Source organism: Mixophyes fleayi, chromosome 4 (assembly GCF_038048845.1).
Source record: "Mixophyes fleayi isolate aMixFle1 chromosome 4, aMixFle1.hap1, whole genome shotgun sequence".
NCBI lineage: Eukaryota > Metazoa > Chordata > Amphibia > Anura > Limnodynastidae > Mixophyes > Mixophyes fleayi.
The window spans coordinates 281,968,254-281,980,275 of NC_134405.1; positions in this window are offsets into that span (position 1 = coordinate 281,968,254).

Here is a 12,022-nt window from a genome sequence, read left to right on the forward strand (position 1 = left end):
CATATAAGAATGATATGAAGATTATTCTGGCAGAAGAAGAACCTCTATCCACCAACATGTTTCAATACAACTATCTTTATCAAGGCTGTGGGGAATGTGATTTTAACGGATGTTTGAGTCTTGACCAATCATTTCATTCTCAGTCTGGGAATTCCAATACAGTAAAAAAAAGTTCTTAAAATATAGGTATTATGTCCACATATCTTATTATAGGAACATACCCAATTCAATAAATGTAAAACATAATAAAAGTTCAGCACAGCTTCCTTTAAAAATTGTTCTGTAACCAGATCACATGATTGACTTTTCTAACAGATCATTGCTGCTAATACTTTATCTTTCTAAAAACTGAAACAAGTGATCTAAACTTAAGTTTATGTACTCACAAAGATCCATTAACAACCTGAAAATTATATTTTCTGATCCTATTAATTGTTACTTATCAACCCATATTCTAAACAGACTTATAGGGAGTAGTATGATTCCAACAAGCTCCTCACCATTATATAATATTAATAGAAGTCAACTATACATATGTAGACAGGGTTCGATGACATACACCATCAACTTGTTGCCTAGCAACCAATAAACATAGATGAAAAAGAGGGTTTAGTGCTTAATAAACCCCAAAATAACCATCTTAAGTATAATCTGGGTTTTCCAAATGCCTCAGCATGTCAAATATAAATATATGCATGTGAAACTATTTGTGAATAAAGCTGCTGGTGCTATGTGTTCCTTAGTAAAATTAAGTAGTTGTACAATAATATTCCACAGGTACAATATAGACTATAGAGGCTTACCAGCATATGTTAATATCATCATCATCATCATCATCATCATCAGTATCAGTTATTTATATAGCGCCACTAATTTCACAGCGCTGTACAGAGAACTCATTCACATCAGTGCCTGCCCCATTGGAGCTTACAGTCTAAATTCCCTAACATACACAAACACAGACAGACAGAGAGACTAGGGTCAATTTTTTTGATAGCACTTAACCTACTAGTATGTTTTTGGGGTTAACATGAATTCAACCTAGCAATTATAATTTGTTATATAATTTATTAGTTTAACCATTATCATTTGTTTTACTGACCATGTTTATTATGTATTTTTTGCATTTATCTATTCCTCTTTAATTAGTATTAACTTATAAAACTAATTATTTCAATAGACAATGAAAAAAGCATTCTAAATGCAGAATTGGAGGAAATATATTGTGTGTTTTATTAATAAGGAATAAGAATGACATTTTCAGGGGCAAAACTTTAAAAGCTGGGACATCTGTATGTTCCAGTCCTAAAAAAAACATTTGTTGAAGGAAAAAAAATATACTTCTATCACCTCACCCATGCTGCTATGGAGAAGGGTTTGTCAACTATATTGACTTACAAGCTTGCAATAAAAGCTTAGACTATGGCAACCAACAAACATTGCATGTAATTAACAGAGGTCAGTGGGTTCAAGACAATAACAAGAAAATAGTAGGGCATAGTTAATTATAATCAACTAAAATTTTTATTGTTCACAGAGAAAGATTAACTGGTGATTTGACAGCTGCAACAAAACATTACAGATAATTGTAATTTTATATTACATAGGAAGTGACTTGAAACTAGCTACACTGTCACTTTACTTCTAATAATGATTGCACTTGATGTTGAAAAATCACCCATATTGATTTTATTGGGTAATATCATTGGTCACAAATTGTATAAAACACAGAAACAAAAGTCCAAAACTTGAGGTTGGGTACTAAATTATGTCTTAGTAAAACCCGACACTACTTACCACGAGTGCAGGATCCCGAACCACGGATGGCTGACATGCTGACAGTCACAGCTGTTGGAAAAAGTGAAACTATTTGTGAATAAAGCTGCTGGTGCTATGTGTTCCTTAGGAAATCATTTCCACGATTGAACATGCCACCTCCCAGGAAGACGTCAGTTTCCACGCAGACTGTGTCATTGCGGCTGTTAAAGGGGCGATGCAGGGACTCACGGGCTGTACAATGCTTTTACGTAACTGATGTGCATTGTACAGCATTTCTATAGTAGTGGTAGATAGCAGTGTATGTGATTAAATTATTAGAGGTGAAAAATTTACGCCAGTAATGTTCTGCTTTGCGAGAAAGTTTTTGTAGATTTCATGTTACTTTAGTGTGCCACAGTTGACAACGAAGTTTACATGGATTATGAAGAGTCGCTGGAGCCACTAGATCAAGGGCAGTTGCTAGGGTTTGGTGAAAATGAGGTAGTGCCCTATCAGGGGAGGAGAATGTAGAAATTGAGGAGAGAAGGTGTTGGAGAGGTGGAAAACTGTTGAGAATCAATTAATATTCCTACGCTTATGAGATGACTTGGAAGAGATTGAAGAAGGGAAGGGCATTGTATGCAAGAAACAATTCTTACGTATGGCGCCACTCTGCTCTAAAATGGCAATTCAAGTGTTCTATACACATTAGTAAGGAAAAAAAATCACTTCATCTTTAATATATAAACAAAAAACAACTTAGGCTTCTAACCCTAAACGCCTTTTTGACACATTTAAATCTCTTATAAACCCTCCCACCTCAAACCCTTGGTTTACCATCAGTGTCCAGGATCTTAATTCCTATTTCAAGGACAAAATTGATAAGATCAGACTTGAAATGGTATCATCTCCCTTGACAAGCAATCAGCTTAATTCCTATGTAGCACCCTCTGACACCCTCTCTTCATTTGATTCCACAAATGAAAAGGAAGTTTCTACTCTCTTCTTCTGAGAAATTAGAATATTGAAGTCATCTAATAATGTGTATTATACCTTTAAGAGTGCTTCACATTTTAATTATAGTTTAAATCAAATAAATATTGTATTTGTTGAAAAACAATAGGCTTTAGGTTTATTAACAAGTTTCAAGGACATGCAAGAACTGCAACTCTGACTTGTATTAGTTATGTTCAGTTTCACAGGACATGTATAACTGCCTTTGTCATTTGTAATATCTGCTGATGTATTATGTGATACACGCTTGCACAGTGCTAAAATGTCTACGTGACTGAAACATTATATGTAGATGATGATTTCTTTTGATAAACTAAGAGCATATACTACACCCTACCTGTGCGTGTGTTTATGTTCTCCGGCCGTGACTGAATTGAAGTAAATGAATGAATGAATGAAGTAAAAACTTTCCTCTGTTTGTGTTCCACTGGTAATATATTTTGGATTTAACACTACTCTACCTCCTGTCCTCTTGATCCCATACCCTAACAAATTGGTAGGTCCCTGTCTCCTGTGCTCATTCCAACTCTAACTAAAATCTGCAGCCTCTGTGTCTCTACTGGTATCTTCCCATTGCTATTAATGCACACAGAGATTACTCCTATTCTGAAAAAACAAAATTCTGACCCAAACACTACTGCCCCATCTTTCAGCTCCCATGCCTCTCCAAGCTTCTCGAGAAAATTGCCTACACTCGCCTCACACATTTTCTTACAGCAAACAACCTACAGGATTCTCTTCAGTCAGGCTTTTGCTCTCAACACTCCACAGAGACTATGCTAATTAAGGTTATCAATGATTTGTTCACAGCAAAAACTAAAGGCCATTTACTCTCTTCTAATTCTCCTGGATCTCTCTGCTGCATTTGACACTGTTGACCACTCTCTCCTCATATAAACGCTACAATCCCTAGATCTTGAAGGCAATGTCCTATCCTGCTTCCCATCCTACCTATCTAATTGCTCTTTCAGTGTTCATTTCTCTGGATCCACCTCTTCTTCGCTTTCTTTACAAGTTGGAGTACCACAAGGCTCAGTCCTAGGCCCTCTGCTATTCTCTATCTACAACACCTCTCTTGGAAAACTAATAAGCTCATTTGGATTTCAGTATCATCACTATGCTAATGATATACAAATTTATCTATCCTCTGCTGATCTTTCACCATTTGTGTTGTCTCGTGTTACTGACTGTCTTTCTGCCAATTCACCTTGGATGTTCTCTCGCCAACTCAAACTCAATCTTTCAAAAACAGAATTAATAATATTCCCACCCAAAAACAGAAGCTTCCTGCCTGACATTTCTATTTCTGTTGATAACATGACTATAAATCTCATGCCAGTACATACATTTCTAGAGGAAAAAAGGAGAATGTTCTTTGTGGGGCACTCTGTGATTGAAATGACAAAATTATTAAAACATATTCCTTTATTAGTGTTACTAAAATTTTTCCTTGGTACAGATTATAAGCTTAGAGTGAAATATTTAAAAACATATAAAGTGTAAAGAATGAAGAAAGTGTTGCTAAACGGGTAGATTATCTACCAGGTCTCACCAAGTGGTCACAAAACATATGTAGTATGTATTCATTTGTGTAACAATGAACTTTAAAAAAGATTGTGCAAACCACCTATGTATTGTCTCAATTGCTGTTTTAATAGCACTCAATAAGAGAGTTCCACGATAATAATATGCAGAGACCAATAACCTGTCTAAATCCTTAATAGGATTCCCATATATATAATGTTGATTAAAGGTTATATTAAATCTTGATCATAAATTGCCATATCATTGTAAATTAGGATACTTAGGTTAATCTGCAGCGTGGTATAATATATTTATTTCATCATGGCAGATTGGACTAGTCCATTTGATATTAATTACACAGGTCTGCAAAAAATAAATTTTGGACAGCTGTTTTGGTTTAGTTGACTGATCCTTACGTTTTTTGGTGTGCCGAATCCAAAAATGACAGCCGTTTTGTCCTGGGACATCAGGTTTTCGAACAAACCGGTGGTCATCGTATAAAAAAATCTCTTTACTCCAATATTTTATTTACATGAAAAATATTAACTCATTTGCACAGGTGACGACAAAATTAACACCACACTCAAGTAGATTGCTTGTGAAATCGTCTTTTTTTAAACTCTAAACTTCTATTTGAGCTTTTCCTCTTGTAGGTGGCTTCCAGAAAATCCCTGTACAACATCAAACAGTAGTCAGCCATCATTGTAACACTCCATTTCCCTTGATACCTTCTTTCCATTTTGTTTATATCTTGATGGAAATGTTCTCCCTGCTCTTCACTCACTGCTCCCAAATTTTCAGGAAAATAGTGAAGGTGTGAGTTGAGAAAATAGACTTTTAAGCTCATGGAGCAACCAAGCTTGTGGAACACTTTTAACATTGTTTCCACCATTTCCTTGTAATTTGGGTCCTTTTGGTTTCCCAAAAAGTTTTTTATGACCACAGTAAAGGCAACCCATGCTTTTTTTTGCGTTGGAGTCATTTAACTGATGAAGTCTTTGTCGGATATGAGTTTTCTAATATCCGGGCCAACAAAAACTCTTTCAGTTTTGCCTCCGTTAAACCTGGAAACTTGGATCCCAAGTACTTGAAGCATTCGCTATCTTTGGGAAGTGCCTTAACAAAATTGCTTCATTAATCCTAATTTTATATGGATTGGTGGTAATAAAACCTTCTCAGGGGGTACCAATGTATCTCTGAGAACATTCTTTTCAATAGTATAAAGGGAAGTTCAACAAGATACGAGTGTTTACAGAAAAACCGTAAAGTTGGTTTGGTTGGGAACCGTTGGGAATAAGACTATTCATCGGGAAGATTTTCTTAGACTCTCTTTTAAGGAGCTCCTAGTAGAGATCACCCCTTTTAATGCCCAAGGTGGCCTTTTCCATTACAAATGCTTGTAAAGTGGTGGGATTACTATCATGTTGATTCAGGAAATGTCTTGCCACAGTTGTCAGTGGTTTGAACATTCCTTTGTCTCTATGGAGTCTTGTTTTGAAAGGGTATTGTTGTCATGCCGATGTATTTGAGGTTGCATGGACACATCAGGGAATAAATGACTTCTGCAGAATTGCAGTTAACAAAATCTTTGATTTTTCAAACTTTTGAATACCGGTCCACATACTCGTCCATTCGAATTGTGTATTGACAGGTCTTGCAATTACCACACTTATGAAAGTCTGAAATAGTTTTCATAGTTGTTTGATGATTACAGAAATGACTTTGTACCAACTTGTCCTTCAGGTTGCTGGCCCTGCGCCACGTCATAGAAACATTGGTGTCTGTTTCAATTCATCATCCATCAGTACTATGTGCCAATGTCTCTGAAAGATATTGGCTATCTTCCTCCCCTCTGAACAAAAGGTGCCAATAATCCGGACTTGATTGTCATTACTGGATACCTTGGGAGGTGGAAACATTATTGAATCTCTTGTTCTTTTTTGACTAAGGAAACTGCCCTCTGAATGGACTATTTGCTGTAACCCTGTTGTATTAGCCTGTTTTGTAATTCTTCCAATCTCACTTGAAAGGTGTTATCATCTGAACAGTTACCTTTTCTTCTTAGGAGTTCCCCTTTGGGTACTCCCTTTATAACGGGTGGAAAATGTGCATTCTTATAATGCAGGAGGCTGTCGGAACCATAAAATTATATGGCTAGTATACATATCACGGAGATCAGTAAAAACTACCTCCTTTTCCCACAAACCTAAAAATAGGTTGCCATACGTGAGCGCACAACCTGGTTTGCAGATAATATTTCTCATTGAAGGTGAAATAATTTTTTCTTAATATGATCTCCAAATTTGTTATTAAAAAGTAATTTAGATCACTCGCCACTCCCAAATTTAGAAACTATCGAATCACATTAATCCTCTGAGTATGAGAGATATTTGTGTACAGGAACTCTACGTCATAAGACGCCAGTTTGGTATCTTTGTTTATTGTTATACCTTCTATTTTAGAAAGAACGTCCAAAGTGTCCCTTACATATGATGGTAGGATCAGGCCCGGCGCTCCCATTAGGCAAGGTTAGGCAATTGCCTAGGGCGCCGGGCTCTGCAGGGCGCCTCGAAATTAAAAAAAAACGAAAATCCACGGGGAGGAGAGGAGGGAAGGGGCTATTGAATCTTACCTGCATGAAGCTGCTCCTCTCTGCTCTGTCTTCTCCCCTCCGCTCACTGACAGTGACAGGCCGTGATGATGTCATCATCACGGCCCGACAGTGTCTGTGAGTGGAAGGGAGAAGACAGAGCAGAGAGGAGCAGCTTCATGCAGGTAAGTTAAAGAAAGACATGGGAAGGGGTGGGGAGGGTAGCTGAGGGGAGGGAAGCGCAGCGGCGATTTTTAAAGGGGGGGCGGCAATTTTGAAAGGGGGGGGCGGCGATTTTCACACTGTGCCTAGGGCGCCAAGGACCCTAGCATCGGCGCTGAGTAGGATAGTTACAAATTGTCTTAGATGTGAATCGAGAAATAGTTCATTTACTCTGCTAGTCCACTTCAACTGTAGTGGATATAGCAGTTCTGTGGACTGTCACTACTAGCAGCTGTTTCTAATAGCTGAAGGAAGCGCTGTATAGTGAAAATGTATACAAAACCAATTTGTTTACCATGATAATAACAGCAGCTACAGAATGTCAGCATTTTGTGTTCAGCAATAGCCTATTATATACTTTTGATATCATTCAGAGTATTGCATTTAGTTAATCTTCAGCGTATACAGACAATACCCCATTGGTGAACGTAACTGAACTACGAGGTATGTCTATTAAATAACGAGACTGATTAAATAACTCACCTTTATTTATTGGTATTACAAATTTAATGTTTATCCCCTTCAATATACTCCCCATTTGCATTAATACATCAATGTAATCATGTTTTCCACTGGTCAAAGGCATGGAGCAAATCAATTTCTGTCACTTGTTTCAACATATCTGCCGTTTTCTTCTTTACAGCATCAATTGACTCAAAATGTATCCCTTTAAGCACTGATTTAACTTTTGGGAAAAGATAAAAATTGCAAGATGCTAAATTGGGCGAATATGGAGGATGTTCAAGTGTAGTAATGTGTTTGTCGATCAAAAAATGCTTCATATAAAGTGCTGTGTGAGCAGGCGCATTGTCCTGGTGAAGAAAGAAACCATTTTCCACAGTTTCGGACGTTTCTTTCTGACTCTTTCTCTCAGCTTTTGCAAAGCTTCCTTATAATAATGCTGATTAACTGTTGTGCCTTCTGGAACCCATTCTTCCAAAAGTACACCCTTGATATTGAAAAAAACAATGAGCATTGCTGTAAATTTTGACTTGCTTTGATGAGCTTTTTTCATTCTTGGTGATGACGGTGTTTTCCAGTGCATTAAATGTCTTTTGGTTTCAGGATCGTACTGGAAGATCCAGGTCTCTTCACAAGTGATTACTTTACGAAACAGGTTTGGATCTGCGTCAAGATGCTACAGAATGTCAGCACAACATTCCTTGCGACGTTCTTTTTGCTCTGGTTTGAGAACCCTTGCACAAACTTTTGTCATGTTAAGATCCTCACGCAAAATTTTCCATACAATGTCTTTGTCAATGTTCAGGGATTCATCTTTAATTTGAACACTGAGTCGGCGGTCTTTTTGAACAATCTGACTGATTTTTTTCTACATTTTCTCCGGTTCTTGAAGTGCAAGGTCATCCAGGGTGTTCATCATCTTCGACATTCTCACGTCCCTCGCTTAATCTTTTGTGCCACTCAAACACACGTGCACGAGACAGGCAGTCATTCCCATAGGCTGTAGTAAGCATTTGAAAACATTCTGTTCGTGTTTTGTGCAATTTTTCGAAAAATTTCAAATTGACACGTTGTTCAACTTTTAAAGTTGCAGCTTGTCATGCAGGTTCAGACAGGTTCAAGGTTACTACGTATGCAATTATAACCGGTTCTGACTGCTTTGTTTACTAGGTGGAATCACAGTCTCGTTATTTAATAGACATACCTCATAGTTAACTGTAATTAATAACAAATGGATTAGTCCAGTCTGCCATGATGAAATAAATATATTATACCACGCAGCAGATTAGCCTAATTATCCTAATTTACACTGATATGGCAATTTATGGCCAAGATGTAATATAATCTTTTACCAGCATTATATATGTGACAATCCTATTAAGGATTTGGACAGGTTATTGGTCTCTGCATATTAGTATTGTTAAACTCTCTTATTGAGTGGTATTAAAACAGCATTTGAGAGAATACATAGGTGGTTTGCACAATCTTTATTAAAGTTCATTGTTACACAAAAGAATAAATATTACATATGTTTTGTGATCGCTTGGTGAGGCCTGGTAGATAATCTACCTGTTTAGCAACACTTTCTTCATCCTTTCCACTTTCTATGTTTTTAAATATTTTGCTCTAAACTTTTAATCTGTACCAAGGAAATATTTTAATAATACGAATAAAGGAATAAGTTTTAATAATTTTGTCATTTGAATCACAGAGTGCCCAACATAGAACATTCTACTTTTTTCCTCTAGAAATTTTGTACAAGTATCTTCTAATGTTCTGGGAGCACCAACCGATTGCTATTACTGAATGAAATGTGCTTATATAACTAATCGGGATCGGGATTACCTTGTGCGGTGACACCTTTTTTTTTTGTTGTATCCATAAATCCCAACTCGCAAGCTATCCTTTGTTTTACACATCGACTCTACATCTAAATCATTTTACATACATCTAAAAAAAACATTTCCAGAATGCGCACACATCTCACACAAGACACTGCAAAAACTTTAAATCATGTACTCATCATCTCCCACATAGTTTTTTAAAATTCTCTCCTTACTGGTCTTCCCAAAATCAACCCCTACAATCTATTTTGAATGCAGCGGCTAGATTGATTTTCCTTGCAAACCGTTGCTGAGCCACTCTGTCGGACTCTACATTGGTTGCCTGTTTTTCAACTAATCCAATATAAAATTCTTCTACTAACATACAAGGCCATCAACAAAACTGCACCAACATACATCTCCCCACTTTTTATTATTATTATTATTAATTTTTATTTATAGGGCGCCACAAAGTATCCGTAGCGCCGTACAAGGACAAACAATGGCACAGTACAAGGTGAAACAGCACAGTACAAGTAACAGTAAGCACTATAACTCTGGGGGCTCAGGCACAGCATGAAAGAGAGGGAGGGAGGAGAAAAGTGAGTACAGGCAGGTAACTATGGCCCAAGAGGGTGGGCACGGATGACAGGTTGAGAGTCACTGAGGGAGCGGAGAGAAGCGAGAGGAGACAGAGGGCAGAGGGACTGAGAGGAGGTGAGCTGAGTAGCTGGAGAGCGCAGTTAAAAGTGATGGAAACAGAAGGTAGGAGAGCCCTGCTCAAAGGAGCGAACAATCTAAAGGGAGGGGAAGACAGACAGACACATGGATGAGACGGAGAGACGGGAGGAAGGGGGAGAAGGGAAGAAGGGATGAGAAAGAGAGGTAGCCGACCGGTGGGAGTTTAGGCATGAGACTGGAAGGCTTTAAGGAAAAGGTGGGTTTTTAATGTTCGTTTGAAAGAGGACAGATTAGGGGAAGTTCTGATGGAGCGGGGGAGCTTGTTCCAATGGAGGGGAGCGGCGCGGGAGAAGTCTTTGATACGTGCGTGAGAGGAGGTAATCAGAGGGGAAGAGAGGCGACGATCGTTGGACGATCGCAGTGAGCGGGAGGGAGTGTGAATAGAGATAAGGTTAGAGATGTAGGGAGCAGTGGAGTTGGCGAGGGCCTTGTAAGTCAGAGTGAGGAGCTTGAAAAGGATTCTGTAGGGGAAGGGGAGCCAGTGAAGGGCTTGGTAGAGTGGGGATACAGAGGTGGAACGGCGAGAGAGGAAAATAAGCCTAGCAGCGGCGTTAAGTACAGATCTAAGGGGAGCGAGATGAGAGAGGGGGAGGCCGATAAGGAGAAGGTTGCAGTAGTCCAAGCGGGAGATAATCAGAGAGTGGACGAGAGATTTGGTGGCATCCTGGGAGAGGAAGGGCCGAATGCGGGCAATGTTGCGAAGCTGGAAACAGCAGGATTTGGCGAGAGAGTGAATGTGAGGGGCAAAGGAGAGAGAGGAGTCGAGGATGACACCTAGGCAGCGGAGTTGGGGAAGAGGGGAGATAGATGAGTTGTCAACAGTGATGGAGAGGTCAGAAGGGAAGGAGGTACGAGAGGGAGGAAAGACAATGAGTTCAGTTTTAGCAAGATTGAGTTTAAGAAATCTAGAGGACATCCAGGAGGAGATGGCAGAGAGGCATGCGGATACCCTGGAAAGAAGGGAGGGAGAGAGATCAGGAGAGGAAAGGTAGAGTTGAGTGTCATCAGCATAAAGGTGGTACTTGAGGCCGAAGGAGCTGATGAGTGCACCCAGAGAAGAGGTGTATAGTGAGAATAGTAAGGGTCCAAGGACAGAGCCCTGAGGGACCCCGACTGGAAGGGAGGAAGAAGGGGAGAGAGAATCAGAGGTGGAAACAGAGAAGGAACGGTCGGCAAGGTAAGAGGTGAACCAGGAGAGGACGGTACCGGAGAGGCCAATGGACTGAAGGGTGTGAAGCAGGAGGGGTGGTCAACGGTGTCAAAGGCCGCTGAGAGGTCGAGGAGAATCAGGAGGGAGTAGTGGCCCATGGCTTTAGCCGAGAGGAGATCGTTCGTAACTTGAGCCAGGGCAGTTTCAGTGGAATGGAGGGGGCGGAAGCCTGATTGGAGAGGGTCAAGGAGGGAGTGTTCAGAGAGGTAGGTGGAGAGACGGTTGCAGACAAGTCTCTCGAGTATTTTGGAGGCAAATGGGACAAGGGAAATGGGGCGGTAATTAGAGAGTGAGGTGGGGTCAAGATTGGGTTTCTTGAGAATGGGTGAGACGAGAGCATGTTTAAAGGCGGAGGGGAAGATGCCGGTGGAGAGGGACAGATTAAAGAGGTGAACGAGGTGGGAGCAGGTGGAGGTGGAAAGGGAGCGAAGAAGGTGAGAAGGGATGGGGTCCTGGGGGCAGGTAGAAGGGGGGGAAGAAGAAATGAGAGAGTGGACTTCCTCACCCGAGGTGGGGCGGAAGGAGAGAAGGAGTTGGTGGCTGGGGGGAGAGGGGGGAAGAGTGGAGGGGGAGGAAGGGCGAGAGGGGGGGTGACAAAAGAGTGGGTGGAGGAGTAGATTTCAAGTCTGATGGCCGCGATTTTAGAGGAGAAAAAGGAGGTGAAGTCAGTGGCAGATA